A 25626-nucleotide genomic window follows, 5' to 3' on the forward strand; every position below is an offset into this window, starting at 1 on the left:
AACATTATAACAAAAGAACTGAAGATCAGCAGCAAGTTTGATATAGAAACACCATAGTGTATGTGTAACCCAGGACATTGTCTAAGAACACAAATTTCATCTCATTTGTCCAGGAGAAAGTTGGATATTGACTAGCAAGAACTGAAATGGAACAGTGGGATTGAAAGAAAAATGTTTTTGAGCACAGGCCTGAACAGGTCACCCCAGGTTTTGTTGGTGATAGGGGTAGAGAATCATCTCGTCCTGAATTATACAGCTTTTCTGGGCAAGAGAATTAAGGCCTTTTGCCCTAAAGCATCCATTGCATGTAGTGAATGAACTTCTCCCTAGCATCTGGAATGCACTAGCAGCATGCTGGGGAAGTTGGATAATGGCCATTCAAATCACTTGATATATTCTGTGGTTCAGATGGGGAACCCCAGTCAAGAAAGGCTGCCTAGAAGGGTGAGTTAATAATGAGAAACAAAGATGATGCAATCCCAAAAGCCAGAGACCTGTAGCTGGAAGACGGGGTTGTGGCCCAGTTTCACCATTCTATGACATAAACTTCTCTGAGCCTCAGTTTCCTCATCGGTTAAATAGGGTAATTATACTACTGACCTCACAAGGTGTGTTCCAAATGAGATAGCATTTCTAAAAGTGGTTTGTAATCCGTCGCATATGGTATAAGCGTGAACATGTCCTATGAACTGGAAGAAATCTCAGTGATTAAGCCTGATTCTCAGGCAAGTATTTCAATGGTTAGGGAAATTGCACACATCCAGCCTTACAAGTCCTATACATGCTCACATTTACATACATATTTCTACATAAAACCAAGTATTGAGAGCAAACCATGGCAGGTTTACCTTCTTCCTTGTTCCGAGAAGCACCAAACATGGGGGATGGAAGTTTACTTGCCCCTCTTGGGAGGTGTACCCTATTTAATAGCAGTTACTTTGTCAGCAGGCAGGCGGAGGGGTTGTACCTGGTAGAGAAACCACAAAGGCAAGGCCACCAGGTAAAACTGACAAGTTGCATCCTATACAAGGGTACGGAGCCAAGGGTGTGAGGGGATACCGAACACAGGCCACGTTGCTCTGGCCAAGCCATATGCTCTGACTCAGGGCCATGTCCTTCTAGAGGAAGGGGGAAGGGCTGCCTTTGTCTATGAACAAAGGTGCCACCTGCTAACCAAGCCTTTTCTTCAAGGTGGTGTGGTCCACTCAGGGGCTGGGGTGGGGAGGGAAAGCCATCTTTTTTCTGTTAATTTTGCAAAATCGAGTCATAGCCCTGAGGAAAAAGCATAAACCAGCATGACAGAGAAAGCTGGATGGAGACAGAGAGACAGAGAAACTTCCAAGTAGACTACACATATCTCTTCCCAACTTCATATTCAGTGACCAGGTTGGTAGTTAGAAATCCACATGGTCTGCCATTGCTTAGCTTTGGGGCAAACACTCTAGCAATGGGGAACACTTTTCTTGTTGGAATAGATATAATTATTAGGAAAATTATTATTATTATTGTTGCTGCTATTATTATTATTAATTATTAAGCTGAAATAAAGATCATTGTAGCATAAAAAAAATTAAAAAAAAAAAAGAGAAATCAGCATGGTAGAAGTTTTTACACCCCAGAAATAGGCAATGCTACAAATCAGAGCTTCCCTTCCATTATTAAATATTTCCCACCACTGGATTAAAAACAAGCTTTAAGAGGAAGATGAGGTATAAAATTTAGTAAGCACCTGTAGAGTGATCCTCGAGTAATATAATTATTAATATCCAACTTTGTAGACTGAATACATAGCTGAGAGTCTTAAAGAAGTTAAAGTATTTGCTCAAGTTTCCACCAACTGAAAGAGGCAGAGCTTGGACTTGTCTAGCTGACTCCCAAGCTCCATGGTCTTTCCATCACACTACACAGTTTTGGTAAAATCCGAAGCCCGTGATTCTGAGATGGCTCACCGACAGCACTTATCACATTAATTCTCCTTAGCATTTTTATTTCCCCCAGTGGCATCCAGGCACTTTAAAGGCCACTGCCGCACTTCCAGCACATTCCTCAGGGCTGTTCCCATGGCTCCAAAGTCAGCCTCCCCATTAAGATCCTTCTTCAAGGAAACCATCCCAGAGTTAAGCAAGTCCGAGATCAGGAAGCGCTGTGCATTTTCTGACATGGGGAAGATACATTACTACATTCGGGTGACTGCAATGTTTAGAACAGCTTTGGATGAGTATCGTACCAATTACATTATCCCTCGGGGAGCCTTATTAACATTAAAATGTCTTAGGAGACTAGCGAAAGACTTGAACAAAGAAAACCTCTTCTACAAAGGCTTCCTCGTAGTTTATAGTTGTGTTAAGGAACAACAACAACAAAAATCCACCTTGCCTCTCCCTTTGCACATGATATTAAGATAGATGATTCTTCTTGGACTATTGTAAGCAAATAATCTTAGAAAATAAGGACCCATCTCAGGATGGATTGCTTCAGACCAAAAGCAACTCTGTGTAGGAGGTGGTGTGGAGACAGCACGGATTGCAATCACACATACCTTGGTTCAGACTCTGGCTCTCCTAGTTACAGTATCAACAAAACAGTAAAAATGACAGTTATAATTTACTGAGCAGCTATTGGGGCCAGGGGCTTTATATAGTCTATTTTGATTAATTCCCACATCAAATGTGAAATGTGGATATTATTCTTACTTTAAACATGGAGAAACCAAGGCTAAAAAGAAGCTAAGTAAATCCAGCCAACTCAGATAAATAGTGTGGTAGGCAGCTTCTGAAATGATTTCCGATGGCTCTGCCTCTTTGTATTCACATCCTTGTGAAATCCCCTTCCCTTATGTGTGCAATAGAACTAGTGACTTGCTCCTAGTGAACAGAATACAGCAAATGAGATAAGCTGTCACTTCCAAGATCAGATTATAAAAGACTGGCTTCTGACTTGCTTATGGTCCCTTTCATATGCTCACTTTGATGGCAGCTGCGTGCTGTGAACTGTCCTATAGACTCATGTGGCAAGGAACTGAGGGCGGCCTCTGGCCAACAGCCAGGTCCTCAATCCAACATTCCATAAGGAAGTAGTAAGTGGTACCAACACCTGAGCGAGTTTAGAAGTGGATCTTACCTCGGTTGAACCTTGAGATGACTCTGGCCCTGGTCAACTCCATCATTGTAGTCTTGTGAGAGACCCTGAGCCAGAAGACCCAGCTAAACCCTGCCTGGATTCCTGACCCATAGGAATTATGAATGAATAAATGTGTGTTATTTTAAGCTGCTAAGTTTTGGGGTAATTTCTTATGCAACAATAGATAACTAACACAGGTTGTAAGAAACAGAGATGAGATTTAAAGCCAACTTTTCAACTTCAAAACACAAGCTCCTCCCTCTGGGCTGATTCGTTAAAAGCCACACGACCTTAGGCAAAGTACTAAAACTCTCTGAAACTCATTATGTACATGAATCAAGTAAGGGTAATACTCATATCACAGTACACAGAGCAGCTTAAATGAGATAATGCACATGATGCCAGTGGCTAAAATGTCAGTTGAAATATGAAGGAGGAGAAAACAATGAAAGGTCCCGGAGGAGAATGTCTTAATAATGCATGGCAGTATATGATGGTGGGGAGCATGGAAAACAAAGCAGTCACAGCATCGACTTTGCAGACCAGCATCCTGGGAAGCACACATTTGGGAAGCACAGTACCTAGTTGCATGATCTTGTTTCTCATGGGCACAGAAATAATACTGCACACCTCACAGAAGTGTTCGGAGAATTAAATGAGGTCATGCTTGTAGACTAACCGGAATCGGATCTGGGATACAATAAATATGCAACAGACTCTAGCCATTTTTACATTATTTTTCCAGTTAGTATCATTTTTACTAAGAATGATGGCATTTCATGGACCTGTCCGCAGGTAAGTAAAGAAGAATTTCTGGGTCAAGGCCTTTTCAGTAACCTTCATCCTATTTTGGAGTTCCTCTCTACTCCTCGAAGCATTTGTTAAGTCCAAACACCCACACTTTGTTCCTCCATCTTAACCTCTTTTCCCTATAGCAGGTCTTTTCCACCAATAGTTATGCCCTAAAAGAACAATTAAAATGGAGAAAACCTCCATCGAAGTTATGTGCTTGGTTTCCTGTTCATGAATTCTTCTGAGGGATTAATCATCAGACATCTGGTCTACTGCTAGTATCTAGAGCCACTACCGATGTCTCTATGGAAAATACTATGCATGGCACATAGTAGGTGTTCACAATGGCCTACTTAACATCTGCTAGAGCAAAATCCATGTCTATCTTGTTTACTTTTATGCCCTCAATATCTAGCAGAGGGCCTAACTTAGAGTAGATATTCACTCAACATTTGGCAAACTAAAGAAGGTACTGAACAAATGTGGTGGCTTTTCACCTTCCCTAAATAATCATTGTTTGATTTTCTAAAACATTGTGTTCATCAAAAATTTTAGTGTCTAGCATTTGTTGGTGGACTGGACACACGCATCGATTTCACTCTCTTTTTTCATGATTGTCTTCTCTTACATCCTGGTAAATCTGGTTGAAAAACTCAAAGAATGTCCCTCCCATATGCAGACTCAATGTCTACTCAGGTTCCTCTGAAAATGAAATAAGAGAAGACAAAAAAGTGAATGGCAGTAACAGCAATTATATGTATTTTATTGAGCTCAGTGTGGAGGTTGACTTAGGCACTGAAGCCACACAGGACTGTGTTAGCCAAGACTCACTTTTCAAAGGACTGTCTCATTGAAGGTATTCTTGTGCCTAGTAGCCCTGTTTTTCAATCTCAAAGATAAATTGGACATATTTAAAGAGGTAGGATGCCATGTAGTTATTCTGACACTAAATAGCCCTATGCATTTATGAAAATCACCGTAACTCTCTAGCCTCAAGGAAGTTGATGAGAAAAAGATCATTGATACTGAATTTTACATATAACCCACTGATTTCCCTTAGACCAGTAACCAAAACAAACAAATCAATTTATACAAAACAATCAAAACAATTTACACAGATGATCTAGGTATGGTTATTTTATAAAGGTCACAATTTCACTTATTTCCTCCTTTTATGCGTTTGTTCAATACGATTGGGGTGCTCAGGAGTTAAAGAAAGGATTTATTCAGTTAGAAAAATCAGCAAGATGTGAACCACATTTTAGAATTAGAAGCAGCAGTTGTATTATAAAGAAAAAACAAAACAAAACAAAACACCAGGCCTAGAATTTAATACGTGTGCACGTACATGTTCAAATCTTTGGCCTCCTCTAAATGGCTGAGTAAACCTGAACAAATCAGTTCACCACTTAGAGCCTCAATTTTGTTGTCAGTAAAATGGACAAAATCATTCTGACCTCACTTTGGCTCCACTGTGAGGTTTAAAGGGAACACTGCACATCAAAGGACCTAGCACAGCTCCAGGCAGATAGCAAGCACATATTAAAAAAGTTTGTGAAATCTCAATGAGAATGGGAATGGTTAGCTGTAAATGAAGTCTAATTAGAAAATAATTACATAAACCAAAACTTTGAATGATTAATGATGAAAATAAAAATGTTTTTTTCCTCCCTGCTCCATTTTTCTATTTAACATTGGGCATTCTGTCACAATTAAGGGCCAGAATTTTGTGAAAGTTACTCCCATAGAAACAAAGCGCTGGATTTATTTTTAAAAAATTAAAATAATAATATCAATAATAACAAATAGTTATTGCATTCACAATGTTCATGTCATTGAAATTAAACTCCAATTCTGTGTTTTCACTAAGAAAAATATATTTAAAAATGGCCACTCTTTCAGGAGCAATTTGAACTTGCAGAATACTTTTATGTTCTCCATTGTTGGATCACCTAACCTTAGCACACGCACATAAATGATGGGTTTACAATCATTCTCACAGGTCCTTGTGACGACTGCTTTTCACTCTCAAAGAGCAGTTGATCCATATTTCACAGAAGACAGGGCAGCCGCAGGTTACAGAGGTGACCTACTGATTCTGGGCCCGGCCTCATCCAGAGTTCAAGCCTCTCCTGTGGGTTCCTCTCCTGACCCATATACACTGTTGTGCCACGTGGGTCTGCCTAAGGACTCTATTCTTAACCTACTTTGCTTGACTCCATGGTTTCAACAACCTCTTACATGCTTATGTATTTCAAATCACCATCCCAGTTCTGTCATCTCTCCAGCCCTTCCTATGCAGGGACATATGAACACTTGTGCCACCATGTCTCATCCTGTACTAAACCAACATAGCTTATCTTTTTCTTCACTAAACCTGGATCCCTCTCTCCAAGAAAGGCACCACCACCCACCCAGGAAACATGAGCCAGAAATCTGGGAGTATACCTAAACTCATCTTTCACCTTCCCCACCTCCCAAACCCAAGGTTTGCTGATCTTTTCTTCTAAATCATCATGAATTAGCCCCACCTTTTCCCTGTCTATTACTGTCTTGCTTCAGGCTCACAGCATCTTCTACCTGCCCTACTGTAATATTTTCCTAAAAAGCCATCTTTCCTTTAGGCATCCCCTGCTCCAGTCCATTCGCCACATGGCAGCCATAGGGATATGCTGAAAATGCAAGTCTGATCATGTCACCCTGCCACCTACAGTCGCTGCACATTACCTCCAAGATTGGAGGTTCCGTAACTTGGCATCTTATACCTTACCTGTATTCCTACTAGATGTTCCAGCCGTTAGCTCCTATCACTCTCCTTATTGTGATGATGCTCGAGCTATACTAAACTCAGAACAGTTTTCTCTACAGTTTGTGCTATTTCACAATCATGTGCTATTTTGCCCCATGGTCCTCTACATAGGACACCTGTTCGCCTTTTGTATTCTTCAAGACTCAACTCAAGGTTTGCTTCCCTCAGGAATCCTTCAGTGAACCTCCAGGCTCCTGCAACACCACATGCCACCTCCATTATGGCACTAGTTAGTAAGAACGAACTTTCCTCTCACACTAGTCTGAGGTCTTTTTCAGAGCCGAGAACTGAGCCACATGTGATCTTCAAGAATATGGGCTCTGAGTTCAGAACTGTGGGGTTGGGATCCTGTTGCTCGTAGTTATTAGTCAGTTTACAAACTCCCTGGACTTTTTGAGCCCCAGTTTCTTTATCTGTTTTGAGGTGGTAATAGCACTGAATGCAATAATTATTAAAATTAAATGAACTGAGACCTAAAGAATTAGAAAGAGGTGGCCACTCAAATACTTGGACAATGCATATTTCAGGGAGAAAGAATAACACGTACAGAGGCATAGCTGATGAAACGCTGTCAACTGTCCCCATTCCTCCTCTCAAAAGCACTCAGCATAGGATTAGAGTTCCTAAGAGAGAACAGTGAAAGCCTCAGAATTAACACATGGTGCTTTGCAGAATCTTATTAGCTGGAATCTGCTTCACTTCTCCTGCCCCATTTAGATTCTTGCCAGACTCTACTATCACACTTAAACCTTGGGTGAAACTTGAAAGCCCTCAAACGTGGTGAAAAAGCTACAATGGCAGGGCCCCAAGGGATGAACAGAAATGCTGAAATGCAGCCGTCTGGCAAGGGAAGCTTGGTGAGGGCATTCTCCAACATGGCGTGCCTCGGGACGAACACTGCAAAGCACATATATTCAGGGAATGTGGGCTTCTTGTCAAACTTGACAGCAGGTTTATTTCAGCACAAGATGCATTGGCCAAATGAACAGAATCTCAAAGATCGCACCGGTTTTTAAAATGATTTTTGCTTTATAACAGAGAAATAAAATGATTTATGAGTTTGTCAGGGAGCGGATGTTGCCTTTTGAAAAAAATCCTCCCTTCTCCGAAGTGTCATGAATTGCAAATGAACCAACGGGTGATGTGTATGTGTGTGTGGGTACGTGTGTACGCACACATGTATCTCCGTGCTTGTCCTCTCTCTTCTCTGCCTCTGTGGTTTGGAAGCCAACTGCACTGTGTGCCTGCACTGACGCTGCAAGCAAATTGTAATTATAATGTTGAACAGTCATTTCCAAGACAAACCAAATCTGTGTTCCATTAAAGTCATGGAATAGTTAAACATTATTATTTTTTTTTCTTCCCAACCATAATAAAAAACAGGTTCCCCATTCAATCTGATGCTCCAGAAGTCAGAGGATTCCACATAGTCCCTTCGATGATATTTGGAAAATAGATTCTGATGATGTCCCAGGCATATCAGCAGGAGGTCAGTTTAACTTACGGTTTATCGTGCTTGCTGTGGTTTGGACAGCGGCTGCATGGAAGTCCTGAAATGGTAATAGATTTCCTCCCTGAGACGCTAAGCCTGCCTGCCAACTACTAAGCATATTCCCTCAGTGTGTCGTTTCGAGATGTTAGCTGGAATCACAGAAATGAGAGCTATACCTTCTATGGAACTAGAGAGGAGGAAATGCTGGTCTTTGGGAGTTGTCTCAACAAGAAAAAGTAATGCTTGAGTTTTTCTGTTCATCAGTTTGTAAGAATCATTCTGATGATAATTTTTGTAAAAGTGTCTTTGAAAGGAAATCTTTATAATTCACCAGTTATTGTATCCCAATGTCTTAAATTTACGTGCATTCAGAAGGTGTTTTAATGGTAAAAGTAATTTTTTAATGAATATATGGATTAAAAAAATGTTCCAACACCCACCGGAACCACTTTCCTCCTATAGAAAATCTAGCTCATGCGCACTTTCTCTTCAACCTTTTTCAACCATGCTGAAAATGACCAGTAGATTAAAAATGTCAATTTAGAAAGACCATAATCTTTCAGCCAATTCATTACTTAGCAAATCCACACTATATCTATAGTGTGGGGGAGGGATCCTGCCCTGTTTTGGCTTGTAAAGGTTTCCCTAATTTTCTAACAATCTTAGTGATGCATTTAAACAGTGGGTTTCATTCTGAGAGTGATTCACGAAAGATATACATTTTCTATTGCAACTCAGTACATGCAAAAGCTTACAACTCATGAAACAATAGCTTAATCCACACTACACAGAGTACACTCTAGTATTTTTATCCTATCCTATCCCACCCTATTTTTAAAATGCTAGTCACAACCCACTAAATTGATGGGACAGGGCCTGTAGTTTCAAAACCACTAAAGGAATGTTTCTCCCCCCTCCTTCTCCTCCTCCCCCTTCAATATTTTATCCAGAAGTTTTATGGAGTTTGTAGCATAAGGCTCTTCAGCACAGCTACGTTACCATGTTGACGCTTAACATTTTAGAGGACGAGGACAAAGATAAATGGTATCGATAACACAGGATTATTGTAGGGATTAAATGAGACCATATACAGAAAGCACTTTAGCTCAACCCCTGGCACGTAGAATATTCCCAATAAATGGTAATGAATCCCGATGGCAGACCTCTAACCTCATCCCTTTTGCTCCACAACAAATATCTCTAGACATGATCAAAAGAGGAAACAATTAGTAGACTAGCTGTCCAACTTATAGCTCATTAATATCCGTAACTATTTTGCACTGTATGTGGGGTATGAGCCTATCATTGACAAACCCCTGAGCCCCCCTTCACCATTTTAACAGTGTCGGTCACATCTGTCCATGGAATAATTACACAGTATAGAGCCTGAGAGAAGTTTGGCCCACGAATTATTAAAGGGTTCTAATAAATAGACAAAAGCTATGCGTCTGAGTTACTTGAATTCACCTCTTCTCCCACCCACTTAAGGAGCAAGTCCCTGCTGCGGGAGCCTCGGCAAAATAGTCCAGAGAAGTTCTCTTCTGTCTGTCTCTCTCTCTCTCTCCCCTTCTCTCTGACTTCCATCCTCCCCTTCATGACCTTCTCTCTCTACTGCTTCTTCTAACCCCTTTTTCTGAGAATGTGATGACGTGGTCCCAACCCCTACGGTTCCTTCTTATGTCTTTCAAACTCTGCAATTCTTCCTTTGGCAACTCAGTTTCTGCGGGATCTATAGATGGAGAGAGGACAGTGGTTGTATGTGAGAATGCCTTCTTTCTCCTCATTCCCTGATATTAAATACAATATATAACTGTGAAGATTGAGTTCCTTCTGTAACCCATCTGTCGCGTTCACATGAGCCTTGGCTAGTCCTTTAACATGGCTTTGACTACATTCCTTAAGAAATTATAATCCTGGCCTTAGGATGCTAAAGGCTCATCTGCCCCTTCCCTTCCCTGAGCTACACTGGACGGAGCAGCAGTGTTAACGAACATGCCTTTGTCGCTACCATCAGAAAAATGACATCATGCCCAAAGAATCTCCCTGTGGCTCCTCAGTGCCTTCTGGAAAGGCTGAGATTTTCTGATCATGACTCCCAAGGCATTTTATCATCTGGCTCCTGCCTAACTTTCCCTCCTTGTCTCCTGTCATGGTTGGTCTCCTCACGTGCCAGTTATTCTTTCTGTTTCTCTGTCTCTGCTATATGGAATGATTTCCTCTTCTCCCAATTTGCTAGCATTTCTGGCTGCTGTGCCTTTGTTCAGGCTGCCCTCTTGCATGGAAAACTTTCCACCCCATTCTACTCACTTCATCTGATGATTATTTCTTTATTTCTCAAAATTCAGCCCATATCTTACTTCTTCCTTCCCCGACTCCCCAGGCTATGCTTGGTCTCCCACACCATCCAATATACCTTTCTTTACTACATTTAATACATAGTATTAGAACAAGCAGTTTCTCCCAATATCATGCCCTCCTTCTCATTTCTAAATTTTCATAAGGAAAATTTATGGGTATTTAAAATGGGTATTTAGTGAATATTGGTTGGGGATTTAGTTAACTTATCAATTAATCTCAAGTCTAGCCTCTTGTGTTCTTTCAAGACTGAATCACTTGACTTCTCTAGAACCACAAGGGTGAGAAGGGATGTTCCATTCCTCCATCCCATAAATCTTTCTTGGTCTTCCTTTGCCTAAGAGTCAGCCTCCTGTCCCATCAGGAGAGAATTCTTTCAGACAATTCTATGGGTGGCTTCAGTGTGGTTTGCATTTGGATGGCTATGGGTGTGTATGGGTGTGTATGGGCGTGTGTATATGTGTGCACGCGTGTAGTGTGTGTATGATGTTGCAGCTTGAAACAGTCAGTATCTCATCTTCTATTTGCTTTTAGATTCCTCAGCTTGAGTCCATGTCCAACAAGTCAGCGTATTGCCTCCTGAATTATTTATCGACATTTGAGGCAAAGAAATGTGGTCCAGATGGGGATTTCTACCTAATGCAAAAAGTGCTTCCTCACAAACCAGACCAGAGTTCCCAAACTGGAACCTGTGGAGGGTGCAGAATTCTTCATCTATTAAGGAGGTTGGCTCACCATCATCAACAAGCGGAGTCAGACTCCCAGTCAGACTCACGGACACATCCATTCACCAGTCGCTGAGTCCAACACCTCTCCCTCAGCCGAGTCCTCCACCAGGCCCTGTGCTGCAAGGAGGGTCAGACACAGGTCTTGCTATCAAAGAGCTCAAAGTCTGCTGAAGCAAAGACCAGTAAACGGGACACAGGCATAAATATAGGGAGCACAGAATAGAGAGTCAATGGCAAAGCTGTACCAAGGCTTGATGCAGAGATAAAAGAATTCACCAGGTCAGTAAAGACATAAACACTTTTCCAATGTATCATATGAAGAGTGACTTGGGAATGTCCAAAGGTGATGAGGACCCAGAATTGTGTCCCTATTAGTGTGACTGCCACTTGAAGCCAGACTGCTTGGTACACTCTGGGGCATCAGGGAGGCCAGCTGAGCAGGGGATAAAGGAAATCAGCATGAGGGCATGAGTGTCTACAGAACAGACTGCCATTTGGAAGAATTCCGTGCAAGTAGGGCGAAGGGAACGAAGCAGAATTCAACCCCAGTATTTTGGAGCAGTAGCTAGAAAGCACCCCTATCACTCTATATCCCCGGGTCTTCCTACTTTCAGCACAGGAGAAGTGGCAAATTGGTTGGTGATGATACAAACAAGATGACTCCCAGGGTCGCTGACATGCAGTCCCTCTACACTAGATCCATGGCTGACTTCAGAATCTATTTTGTGGTGCTTAAGGGGAAATGTTCAAAAGATGGAAAGTCAAAATGGGATGATCTCTGCTGCTGCCTGGCAGTTGTCTTAACATCGGCCTTGATCTCGCTGTCATCTCCTAAAGAGCCCCTACACCTGGTTTAGTGCAGCGTGGCCCCTAGGCCCCCTCTTGTTCCTTTCTTCCTTGATATGTAGCCTTTTCTTGTGATCATTTACATGACAACTGCTACACTGAGGTACAGGTTACCTGAGCTGGGTGCATCCCCGCCCTGCATACATGCAGGGCCTGAAACCCAAAGAGCGTTAGTGAGGAGCGATCTCACTAGACCACACAATTAGAGGCAGGCTTCGTCCTCCCAGTTGCATCACCTTGTCTCTGGGTGCTAAGCTTTCATTTTTTTGAGATCTAATCTACTATCTTCAGCATCCCTGTTTCAAAGATTGGCAGGACAGAGGCTTTCAGAGGGTTTAATACCTTGCCTATGATCACACAAATATTAAATAGTAAGAGGAATCATTTAAACCAGGCACATTCAATTCTACTTTTCTTTTTTCTCTGCTATACTGTATTGGGAAAACTTAGGGAGAACAAACCTAGGAGAATCATGCATGTTTTCTGAGGAAAACTCATCTCTCAAGTACCTTGACGTGTCCTTGGACATCTAAGGGGATTGACGTGGCCTTCAAACATGATTTGTAGCAAACTTTCTCTTCGAGAAAACAGGATCAGACCCATGGGATCTCTGTCTTCTCCATTCTTCAAGGGGGTTTATGGAGCTGGATTGCACATTAGATGGCTGAAGTGCCTCAGAGGAGTGAAATACTTGAACTACGGCAGTGACTTATGCTGCCTGAATTGCAGCCAGTGCCCCAATTTTTCACATAGCCGGGAAGATTTCTCACATGTTTATGCTATTTTGTCAGTAGCTGGACGGAAACAATCCAGAGGCAAGCAATATTTTTGCTTCTCTAACTTTGCTCCATACCATGGAGCAGGGAGGTTCAACTGATTAGTCATTAAATGGCTGGAGAAAATGGCTTAGATGTCTCTGTTGACAGAGTCATGCAGCAGAGCCATAAGGGAATCTCATCTAAATGGTGACAGGTCATAGGAAAGCAGAGACTCGTATCACCGATGAACTCTGGGCACCAGTGGACTATTTAATGCTGCATCTGAATAAGAAGGAACCCGGAAGTTCATCTAATCCTAAACTAATTTTTAGAATTTCTCTGACCCAAAGTTGGAGTCTCTGGTTCAAGCATTTACATGGGCCAAGTAAGGTCAGGTGCAGCTATTATTTACCAAGAAGTAACTGAGCAACGATCTGATGAATTGTGTCCTCAATTTGTTTGCAAACAATTCTCCTGGCTCAGGTATTGGGACACCGTTGACTGCCTAACTCTACTTCTTCTTGGCTAACAAAACTCTGATTTTATTCATGTGACCATGTGCATAGGCCCAGGTCATCAATCATGATTGGTGTGACCCAGTCATGACAATCCCATTTCCTTGCATCAGTGATTTACTCAGAGTTAAGCAGGCCACCCACTTCCGGCCAATGAGACCTAAGGAGGTGTCACTGGGGAATGATGCTCAGAGCTGCAGCAGCCACCTTGTGACCACAAGGGGAGACAAGCCTACAAACTAGGGATGGTAGAGCCAAAGGACCGGAGGACTTAGAATCCTCGATGACACTGTTTCACTGGCAACCAAACCGGGGTCCTCACACCTCTAGACAGTATGCTAATCCAACAGCAAATGGCCTTACAGTTTAAGACATTCGTGTTGTTGCTTGCAGTTTCCCTTAATTTACGGATATATTAAGAAAATTTCCCATTATAGCTAAACTTTTGAAGAACAATTGATTCACTAATGGGTTAGTACACTCCTCAAAAGCAGGGACAGCTAGGTCTTTCCTCCTTGTATTCCCAAGGCCCAGAACAGGGTATGTCATCACGTGGACGCACAGCAAGTGTGCGACACATGTGTACATATATACCACATAGACAAATACATTGCAGGGTAAAATTTGGGATGGCTGTGATTAAATTTGAAATTAGCATTTATTCAGAACTATTGTCACACAAGCCAGCCCATATTCTAGCGGATTTCCCAAATCTGGTTGGACCAAGCGCAGGATGGTGAGATGTCTACCCTGGGTGCAGACAATGAAGGGTGGATTGTCTATAAAGGATTTAAGACAATACTGAAAATGGACTGAGAAGTTTGTTCTTTATTATCACCATGAGCCAGAAATTCTAAACAATGTCTGTGATAAAACACTCCTCCCAGAGAAAAATCTTTTGTTAGTCTAAATTCTAAACAATCATTGTGGTTACTACTGAGTTTTAATAATATATGTGTAAGCTTTAAATTAGCACTTTTTTGTTACTTATCCTTTAATAAACATTGTATTTTCTACACAGAAGTTAATTCAGAGAACTCCCAGTTATACAGGCAGCCCCCAACATGCACAGGGCCAGCTAAAGTCAGTCATGTCGAGACTACGTGACTATTTCAGATCATTCTAGCTCATGCCAAGTGCAGCTCATGTCCCTAGCACTTGTGGAATTATCTATCCTCATATTGAAATGGGTGATTCTGAATGAAGATCGATCGTATGGTGATTGAAAAAGATGAAGAAACAGAACTAGAGTTATTTCATTTCCGACATTCTGAGTAACCACGTGAAAAACTAATTTGTATTTAAAATTTAAAACAGAGTGAAGGTACAAGGTGTTAGGTTCTTGGCTGGTAAGTGCAATTTTAGCTCATAAATGAAATATTGTTCTGAATTTGAATTTTTCTGGTGTGAATTTTTAGATGAAGTTAACGAGACACCAAAAATACTATTTACAAACAGCTAGAATCAGCCTAATCGATGTACTTTAAAGCAACACACTTTAAAATTAATCCTTGAAATTCAGCACACAGAAATACAACAACAAGATGTAAGAAAATGGTTATTCTGCATAAGAAAAATATTCAAATTTCAAAGAAGAATGCAGAGGAAGCAATAAAAGAGGCTGTTATAAAAAAATCAAAAGGACAAAAGGTTGTCTGTCTGCCTCCATCATTTTCTCAAGGAAATGGACGCTTGTTTTAAAGCAAATTGATTAAATAATTTCAGTATTGTTATCATAAAGCCATTTTCTGTGATTTTTGCAGAAGATTTTACAGAATGTAACAGACATTTTTAAATAAATTTTCTGGCTATTTTAGTGGGTTTTTTTTTTTTTTTAATTTCAGAGACATTTGAAAGCTGGTAGAATTGATACGAAAGAAACAAAGACATGGCTACAATAACAATTTCTGAAATTTATTGTAAAGTGGGATTTTTATGAATCTGTCAAACTTAACTGTGTATCTGTGTATCTGTTGATTATAGTGAAAAAAATTGAAATTAAAATTAATAAAAACAAAGAAGTTTTGATCCACTATGACAGAAGAGAGATTGACAACTCTGGTTATTCTGTATTGAACATAAATATGCAAAGAGGATCAAATTTGACAAATTCCTGGACACATGTGCACAAGGTGCAAAAAACAGAAACTTAGAATGTTATATGTAAATGTAGGTTTATGCTTTTTCCCTTTTTAAGAAAATACATTAGTGCAATTACAAAGTATTAATCCTTTAACTTTCTTTCCTTATGTGTCGTGTAATTTTTATTGGCATGATTACATATGCATTCATAGAAAAATTTTACCGCCTGTCATTCTTTTCTTGTTCCTATTATTATTATTCTGCTTTGTGATTGCTACTCAAGATTGTTTTGTCACTTAGAGGCAGGAGGATAGGAGGGTGTTCAAAATGATCTGTCCTCACGTGTCAAATGTGCTAGGCTCACCACTTTCAGCAGCTATGTTTCACAAATGAGAAAGCCAAGATGAAGCCAAGTTAGTTGTTCAAGGACCCAAATTTGAGAACTATCCTGCGGCCAGACCTTTATGAAGAATCAGACAACTGCTATCCTTAGAGCCAGGAGAGCTCACCAGCTCAGCCCACGCTTGAGTGCAGCCAGGGGGAAAGTTAACTGGAAGCTGTTAGAATGGTGTGGTGGACTTCATGTGTATTCATAAATTTTCCTTGAATAGAAGACAACCCGCTCTAAAGCCTTTCACCCAGAGTCCCTTGCTTCACCCAAACAAAATTTTCCACTAAAAAATAAATATCAACTGTGAAACAGCCTATTTATGTAAGCAAAAACATTATCTAATCCCCATTTATGATGATTCATACATATACAATGTACTTGATTATACTTTTTGGTAATGTTACATTTCTAGTAAAGTTTATTAGAAACAGAACTCTTTGAGAGATGCAAAGGGAATCACTGTGAAAATCTACAATAAACCCCATACTCTCAGCCTCCTTCCCCCAGTTAATATCTTTCTTGAAGAAATACACAGGAAAGGTGAATGAGGCCCCTTCTCGGTTGTGTTATACTATATTCTGTTTCCATGGGAATACATACTAAGAAGATGAAATCATGAAGTACTCTAGAAGGTGCTAATATCTCAATGGGGCATAATGAGCTGCTGAAAATATCTACATTCACATAAAATATGGCAGAGGAGAACAATGGAAATGTCGGGGAGGAGAGGGAATGAGCGCCACAGACATGGCAGACCACACCGATGCTAATGCCATCCTAGGTTTGAAGCTGTATTTAATAACTGTGAGTCATCGTAATATTAAAATGCCATCGATCGCAATTTAATTTGGCCAGGGTCAATGTTTGCCCTTTACGTGTTTAAGCATCTCTCTTTCAATCTTTCTCCCTCTCTCCTGTAGAATTTCAACCCAAATTTCATTATCCTTCATTTCATCAAATTTGTCTGTCAGTTACCATAAGTGCCAAGTGATTTGCAAAGATTATCCCACTTGTATTTCAGAATGTGCTTATCACATAGGAGTTTTTTTTTCTATTTTGCTGCTGAGGAAACTGAGTCAGAGAGACCAGCACAGCTCATAAACAGGATGCAGGACTCGAACCCAGGTCCCTCTGATAGGTTCATTCTCCACTAACCCCTGCTTCCTTACTGATGACCCTGGTGCCTGAGACTACTATTTGATTTATTTCAGATTTGACAGCATACAAACATCCTAGGAAATTAGTTTCTTGAAGGCAAAACAGGAATCCCAGGTAGGCTTCAAGCTATCCCGTCACAGCTGATCCATCAGGAAGAAGGGGCATCATGAGTTTTCTCTGAGTCAAATACCATGATGGTTAAGCTAAAAGATCAAAAGCTCAGAAAATGTGTATCGAAAGAGAATGCAGAAGAGGAAAGGAAAATACCACAGTGAAGTGTCTGAGAACGTTCCCTGCTCAGCCCGAGAACTCATACATGAGCCCTGTGGAAAGAGGCTGTGGCACCAGCTGAAGGAGCTTTTCCATGAAGGACTCTGGTACATCGATTCAAGCTGTGCTGATCAGTGTACTAAATAGAAACCAGAATTGGAGAAAGGACACTGGCCTAGCACTGAATGGAAAATGATACAATTTTGGGATCAGTTAAGGCCAATTACCTGTAATAACAAACAGACTCAAAAAAGTATAATGGCTCAAACATAGAAGTGTTTCATGTTGTTTGTTTGCTTTTTGCTTTGTTTGTTTATGTTTTTGGTGTGTGTGCGTGCACACTCAGAAATAGTCCAAGGCAATTCTAGGTTGACAGAATAACTCTGGTCAAAGTCATTCAAAGATCCAGCTGGATGCTCACAAAGGAAAGGAATCAGGTTAGTATCTAGCTAGTAGATTCCAGGGAATGCATCCCCACTGGGGATTATTTACAAAGGAGAAATTCTCAGACAAAACAACTGATGGATCCCATCATTCAGACCTGCATACTTGGGTGTATACCTTCAGAGCACACACATTGAAAAATCTGAAATATATTGCCAAATTTCAAGACAATTATACCCACTTACTTTAGCAGTATATAAATGCTGGATCCCTATAGTTATGAACACTAGATATCTTTATAATTTTTAATATTTGCCCCCAAAAGGCAAAAAAGAAACTCCCATTTTAATATAATTTGTATTTCTTTGATTATTAGTGTAATATGGCATCTATTCGAATGCTTTTTGCCCATCTTGCATTCATGGTATTTGAATATCTGGTAGCTCAGTGTCCTCCCTAATTGCTGTTCCTTTTCAGAAATTTTTTACTATGTTATTTATTTTTGGATGAACTTTAAAATAATTTAATAAAACATTTTTTACAGAGGTTGAATTAAACATAGAGGTTTGTTCAAGGAATAACGGCATCACTAGAGTAAGTATTTACACAAGAACCAAGCATAACTCTTCCTGTATTCTCCCCTTTTTATGATCTTTGATGGAGTTTTCTAACTTCTGAACATTTACTTATTCAGTTGATTCCTAAATATTTTAGGTATTAAGCTATATTTTGGATCAAAGTGTTCACTATTGCATTCCCTACCTGACCTTTATTAGATAAGAAGTTTTTGAGTTTCGTATACTCGTTTTTTAACCAAGTACCTCATTGGTTTCTCTTTTTATATCTAATATTTTTTAAGTTCATTTCTTAAGATTTTATGAGATTGGAAACTTGACTTTTTCCTGTATATCTTTTTTCCTGTATATATTTTACTATATTTTCATAATTATTTGCATGGCTAGTTTCTCCAAAACAGTGTGAAATAATAGTGGTGATAACAGACATGCTTGACTTGCATCTGAGGAAATGGCATTGTGTGTAAATGTGTTTGTGTGTGTGTGAATCTGTACGCAGATGTATGTTTATCCATGAAGGAAACAGCATCTTAATCATATTCCTCCTAGACTTTTAACGAGGAATGATTGATAAGTTATTAAATGCCTTTTTAATATCTATCAAGAACAGAATTCTTACAGCTAGGTTTCACATTTGGCAGGCAGTTTCTAAGCAAAAATGGAGGAATAATTTTAGTTATATTGTATTTATTGCCTATAACAGAGAAGGGCAAATCTTTAGTTCAGTACAGATATATTTCCAATAATCTCAAGTTTATCCACATATTATAAAAACAATTTCAGTGTACTTTTTAAAAATAAATGACATACAAACTGTTTAAGGAGAGCAAAACAAGTGCCATGAAATTTAACGGAGATCAGGTAGTTATGTGGAAAACCTGGAACTCATTGCTCAAGGGTCACTGTGAAACCAAAATAAAAGTGCCCATGGGCACGTAAGAGACAGGCATACAGTTGCTTTATACCTCACAAAGAAAGTAAGCAGTTGCTTTTGAAAATAGACCTTTTTTGATTTAGGAGCTCCTTCAAGGGAAAGGAATTGATCTCTAATGTCCCTTTCAGATCTGCTAGACCAAAATGAGGGACCACTAGAAGTAGACATCTATGGCAAAGAATGTCAGAGATTTCAGAGGAAGAGGGAGTAGTTTGGTTCTGAGCTAATTGGCCTGGAGGGACCTACTTCCCCACGGGGAGGGAGGACAGAATTGTATTTTCTCCAGGAAGCCTTTCCCACTGCATCCCCCGCCTCCATCCCTAATAAAATTGGACTTTTTCTTCCTTCTAAGCCCTATAACATTTAGTCTGCCTCTCTTTGGCACTTTCTCTTCTAATTATTTATGCATAAATTTTTTCCCCAACTAGAAAATAAGACCATTGAAGGCAAAAGTTCTGTGTTTGTGTCAGTCCCACCCACGCCTTGTAGTACCCAACACAGGATTTTGTACAGAGCAGACATCGTGCAGTAAGCACTCATTGAATGAATAAGCAAGTGATACGCATAAGCTTAACTTAGAGCCTTAACAGAATTACTCCTGATAAACAGAAGAATGATAACAACAGTCCGTTTTTATGAAGTGCCTAGTACGTGCCCATGTGCCAAGACTTTAATATGCATTATCCCTTTAATCCTTATAATGGTCCTGGCAGGTAGATATCATTATCCCCACTCAAGAGAAGAAGAAATGAGCTTCAGAGATGTCACCCGACTTGCCAAGGCTCACATAAAACACACTGGAAGGCCTTTCTGACATCAAAGACCTGTTCTTTCTAATGTGCCAAGTTGTCAGGTGTCGATAGGCACTTCAACCCTTATTACACGAACTGTTTGGTGTTTCTATGCTGCAAAGATTACTTTGAAGAATTTGAGAAGAAAAAAATATGTCTAAATGTGGGTGGGATTTCCAACGAGTTTTGAAATTAGAGAAAATGTATTGCCAAGTACTAAACAAACACTGAATCTGTTTTATGAGTTAATGGATTAAGTTGGATTTCAGTGGCATTCATATACATACACAGCATACACATGTTCGTGTCTTTCTCCCAAGCTCGGGAGCAGTTGGTGTTGATCACAGACACTGCCAGCTAGCTGGATTGTTTCAGAAGAATGCTACACACAGAGTTTGTAGCTGAGACTGTGGCTGATCCAAAAAAGTTTGTGAAAAACATTTTGACAGCCTAAATGGTCCTTCTGAAAACAGAATAAGTGGTTCCCTAAAATATCCTCTTTTTGCTTAAAATATAAAGTTTTTGAAGGCAGAAATTGCATCTTTCTGTATAGAGAATAAGCTATTAATACATGCCCGATAATCATTTGTAAATAGAAATGAGCAAAACGCAGCCCTATAGAGTTTAAGCCCATCTACACCGGTTATACTAACAGGTACTACCAAGTCTGGTTTTCTTGAAACAATTCTAAAAGTCTTGCAAACGGAGAGGATTGAGCAAAGAGAAAAACAAACAAAGAAAACCCTTGGGGACCAGCTCACAAAGGGCCTTGTGTATCCTGCACAGAGGCAAACAACATCACAGTCAGCACACTGAAAAACTAGACGAGGAGCTACAGACATTGATAAAATCTTAAGCAAGGATGGAAAACTGTTTTCACATTGTATTTAATATTGGTTAGTTGTTAGTGGCTCTCTAGAGCTTCTAGCTGAGAAGGGTCTGAGACTAAATGCAGGCTCAAGGAGTAGAGTGTCATGATCTGCTCCTACTGTCTGGTGGTCATAGTTACGGGTGGTAGAGCTGGTGCTCCAGCCATGCATGTATATAATACCTTAGGATTAAAAGGGGGGAAAAAAGGGTTATACCTTAAAGAAATACTTTGGTCTGCCAGAGTCATTTATTCAGCTGTAAGACTTAGTGAAGAGGCCGTCAGTTTCTCTGAAAACATACATTTATTGAGGAACTGAATTGCTCAAGATAACTTTTCCTTTATTGAAAACTAATATTCCCTAGGCCTGAATACAGACAAGAAAAAAACATAAATGAAAAACTCAGTCTGATTCTTTTATTAATCAAGTGATGTGGTATTTAAGAGGACAACTTTTTGGCTCGTCCCCACCCCGTCCAATACCACACACATTTGCATGTGCACGTACATCCAGGCAGAAGCAGGGGCGAGCTCACCAATCAGAGCTGAACACTCACGTAAGGAAGCCAGACTGTGGGGAACTCTAAAGTAACAAGGCACAATTGTAAGGACTCTCAATGCCAAACCACAAATAGTTTGTGAAGAAGAACACTGGTACTGTGGTCCTCTGGTTTTCACACGCTCAGAGGCACTGGGAGCTGGAAGTTGCCCTAGAGGAGAAAGGAAACCCAAAAGGCTGCCTCACAGCAGTTCAACTTAGTGAAAGACGGTGTTTGATTTGACCTAGCTGTTTGCATGTCTTTAAATTTTGCTCCAGATTTTATCTTAAATTTGAAAACAACGGTTGATGATTTATGCTTTTTCATTTAAAAACAGTACTGGCTAAAATCTGAGTTATCCCTGTTTCTTGGAGTTACACATAGCAACAAGAACCTCTCTTAAAATCTGTTCACATCTTTTTGTAAGCTAGTTTTTGCCTTGTGGCAAAAACTTTAAGTGCCACAGAAAATAGCAAAAATAGAGTGAGTTATGTCATCATTATATCTATATGATGACTCTGGAACCGTCTGACCAGTTTAATAAAGTATATCCATTGTTCTAGGAAATAGAATACTAGGAAAGTTCATGAATGGAAATAACTAATCAGAACTGAAATTAAAAGTTACATAGCTTTGCCTTTTCATCTTTGGTTTCCAAATTGCCCAAATTGTCCAAAAAAAAAAAAAAAAAAGACCCTCCCCTTATTTTGCACTTTATTCAGATTATTGCTGAATAAGTGCAAAATAGCAAAGAACAAACTAAAATCATGTGCCCTAGTTTTAGCCAACAACAGTGTCTCATTTGTTCACAATATCTGATGCTGAGTGATTTCCAGTCTTATTATATCTGAACTTTCCACTGTAAGGTGCTTCAATTGTTTTACACATACTGTATTTAGGATATGGAATATATTTTTTAAATATAAACAATCATTGCCTACATCTCTGAACTCTTATTCCATAGCTTCTCAACCACACGATATCTAATTCTGGTACACTATCTCAAATAATCTTGGGGGAAAAAAAGAAAATGTTATTACTGAACCATCTCAAAGGAATGAAAAACTACTCCAGCAGCGTTAAGTCTTCAGAAGTTGACAATCGTCCTTAACAACCACTCTAGAGATACAGAGCCACGTGGCCCTGTAGCGTTGGGCCCACTGGAACTGGGCAGTCCTGGCCGGCCACCAGCAAAGACCCCAAAGCATCTCTGTTCTTTGGTTCTTCCTGGTCCGGGCCTGCCAGACAACCCCATCACACACAAAATCCCAACTCTTCCCCTAAGCATCGCCTCATGAGTCACGCAAGCAAATTTTCTATTTAAATCCACCCACCAACCATTTTATAGCTTTGGAGGCCTTGATCTTGATAATGGCATTATCCAGGATAATCCAGTATTATGCCAACTCACTGATTTTCCTTGGTTTTAATGGATGTTTTAATGGAACCGAGTAGCTGCAAACATTTTATTAGTCCTCTTTGTTGTTCTTCGAGTAATCCCTGTGATCACCCATTCTGTCATTTGGCTTATGTGTACCTCCCACTCAGGTGGTTGGTCTTCCTCGTGTGTCCAAGTTCTTCAAGGACCAGCTTGCTTTTCCTTCATGCCTTCTATGCTCATCGCTGCTTAATCTTTCTTCCCTTTGAATTTTTGTACAGTTTACTCTGTGCTTGTCTTCCTTTTTTCTACTCATATAAAACAGGTTTTAGCTGAATGTCTTAACCTCCCTAAAAGATTGAAAGTTCTCTCAAAGCAGGATCTCTGCCTGATTCATTAGGTACCAAGAACCTAATAAGAGCTCAATACATTATTTATTTGATCTAAGAATAAACGAGAGAATAGAATTTAAAAATATACTGTTATTACATATATATAATAATAGATTATGTACAGCTTCTAGGACTGTCAATTTTTAGAATTTTTAAAGCAATTAATCATGGTTCCCAATCTTTTTAACACACAATATCCTCCCATTACTTGATTTTGCAGCAACGTATCTCCCTAATCTGGAAAACGATTCATGGCATAATATTTTTTAGAAATATTAAAAATTAAGTTTATATTAAAATATTTCTTTGGATAACTGTTATAAAAGTAAGTCTGAGGATCACAAATCTTGGTCAAGTAAAACAACGTTTACAGGCATGGACATATTCATTCTAGGCTGTATTACTTTCCTAGGGCTGCCATAACAGAGTATTACAAGCTGAGTGATTTAAAGCAACAGGCATTTATTCTCTCAAAGTTCTGGAGGCTGGAAGTCTGAAATCAACGTGTTGGTAGGGCATGCTTCTCACACTATCACACTGGGCCTTCGGATTCCAATATGTTAAATTTAGGGAGACACAAACATTCGGACCATAACAGCATCCATATGTCATTTCCCCCTTTGGTTGCATGATGTGGTATTTTATAGCAATAGTTTTCCTAATATGGAACTATCATTATATTCCTTTCAAAAATCCAACCTGGACATGATGTAGGGTTCCTTTAATATTCTGCTAAATTTATTTTACTGGTGTTTTATACAGGTTTTTTAAAAAAGTTCATTTATATAGGCGATAGCCCTGAATTTTTCTGGTTTCTACATTTTGTTGTCAGGGTTTCAATACTACAATTATGCTAATTCATAAAATCAAGTTTTATCTTTTACTAGGTTTTAGAACACGTTTTATAGAATTTATTAAAAGTTTGAAATCACATAAAATGTTTAGAACAGAAGCCTTTTTATGTCAAATAATTTGACAACACTTTTCATTTCTTTTCTGGTTAATGATCTATTTTCCCACTTGTCCTTGAGTTTTTTTCTAATTATTGTCTTTTTCTCTACTTCTATTTTTATCTTGCATTGCTATTATAATTCTTGTTTTTCTTTTAATTGTATGTTCCTGCTATATCTTTGACCATCCTTCTATTTTTATCATTCTGCATTATTTGGTTTAGGTGTATCTCTTTTAAATATCATATGCTTTAATTGGGGGGCAGGATCTATCTGAAAGTCTTTGTTTCTTAAGAGGGGATTTTGGCCCTTTTATGTTTATTCTTACAAAATATTTTAGTTCTCATTTGGCCATTTTTTAAGAATTTGTGATATTAATGATTATTTGCTTTGTTAAAAATCTGTCAATATATGGATTATATTTTCTTTAGTTATTGTTTTCCTTGGTGATTAGGAAGGTAAAGAAGAGACTACACATCCTGGATCTTGATGGCTGAGCAATCAGATTGAGTAAACCCTGGTCTGGGAACTCAGCACTTTGTTTTGTTTTTTTGGCAAATAATAATATCAAAACTTCACAAGGCTAACATATTAAAGTTCTATAACTAATTAGCAATAGGACGGATACCACAATCTAGGACAAATGCTTTCTATGGCCTCAACTTGCGTGAAATTTTGCCCTATTTCATACAAGTTGAATGAAGACTATTTCATACAAGTGAATAAGACTTTTCCTTTTCAACAATTCTTTCCCCAAATGTTCACACTTCCTTCTCTTGGAAGAAGTATTTTTCTCACCATATCAATGTTCTTTACAATCTTAGCAAGACACAGAAGGCTGTACACCCACAAAGGAATGAAAAAATAATGTACTAGGTGGAGTTGAAATTCAGTGAATTATCAATAAGCCATCATATTTTCAAATTCCCTTTCATTTCAACTTAATACTGGAATTGGTGACAAAAATTTAGGCATGATTTTTGACATTAAGGAGCTCACTTCTTATGCAACGAGGCAGATGGATGAATAAGTAACTGTAATACATGGCAGACGCTAATGGGCATTACAATTTGGAAACCTCTTTGACATAATAAATATGGCATTCAGTGAGGTTTACATGTAATTCCCCCTCATGAGCATTATAATTTGAAAACCATCTTTGACGTAATGAATATGGCATTCAGTGAGGTTTACATATAATTCTCTCTCATGAGCGTTATAATTTGAAAACCATCTTTGACGTAATAAATATGGCACTCAGTGAAGTTTACATGTAATTCCCTCTCATCATTTCTCTTTGAAGAAAATGAGTAAGTGTTGCAAAATACTTTTAATAGAGATTAATTTACTCATCAGCCTTATTATGGGGTTGGTATTCTCATCGAAACAGAACACATACCTCCATACAAAAGCATGCACACAGACACATACTCAAAATTTAAAAGACCAAGTTGTTGCATTTTATCCATAAGCAGCATGATTCAATTGCTGAGGGAAAG

This window comes from Rhinolophus sinicus, linkage group LG04 (genome assembly GCF_036562045.2).
Source record: "Rhinolophus sinicus isolate RSC01 linkage group LG04, ASM3656204v1, whole genome shotgun sequence".
NCBI classification, from domain to species: domain Eukaryota; kingdom Metazoa; phylum Chordata; class Mammalia; order Chiroptera; family Rhinolophidae; genus Rhinolophus; species Rhinolophus sinicus.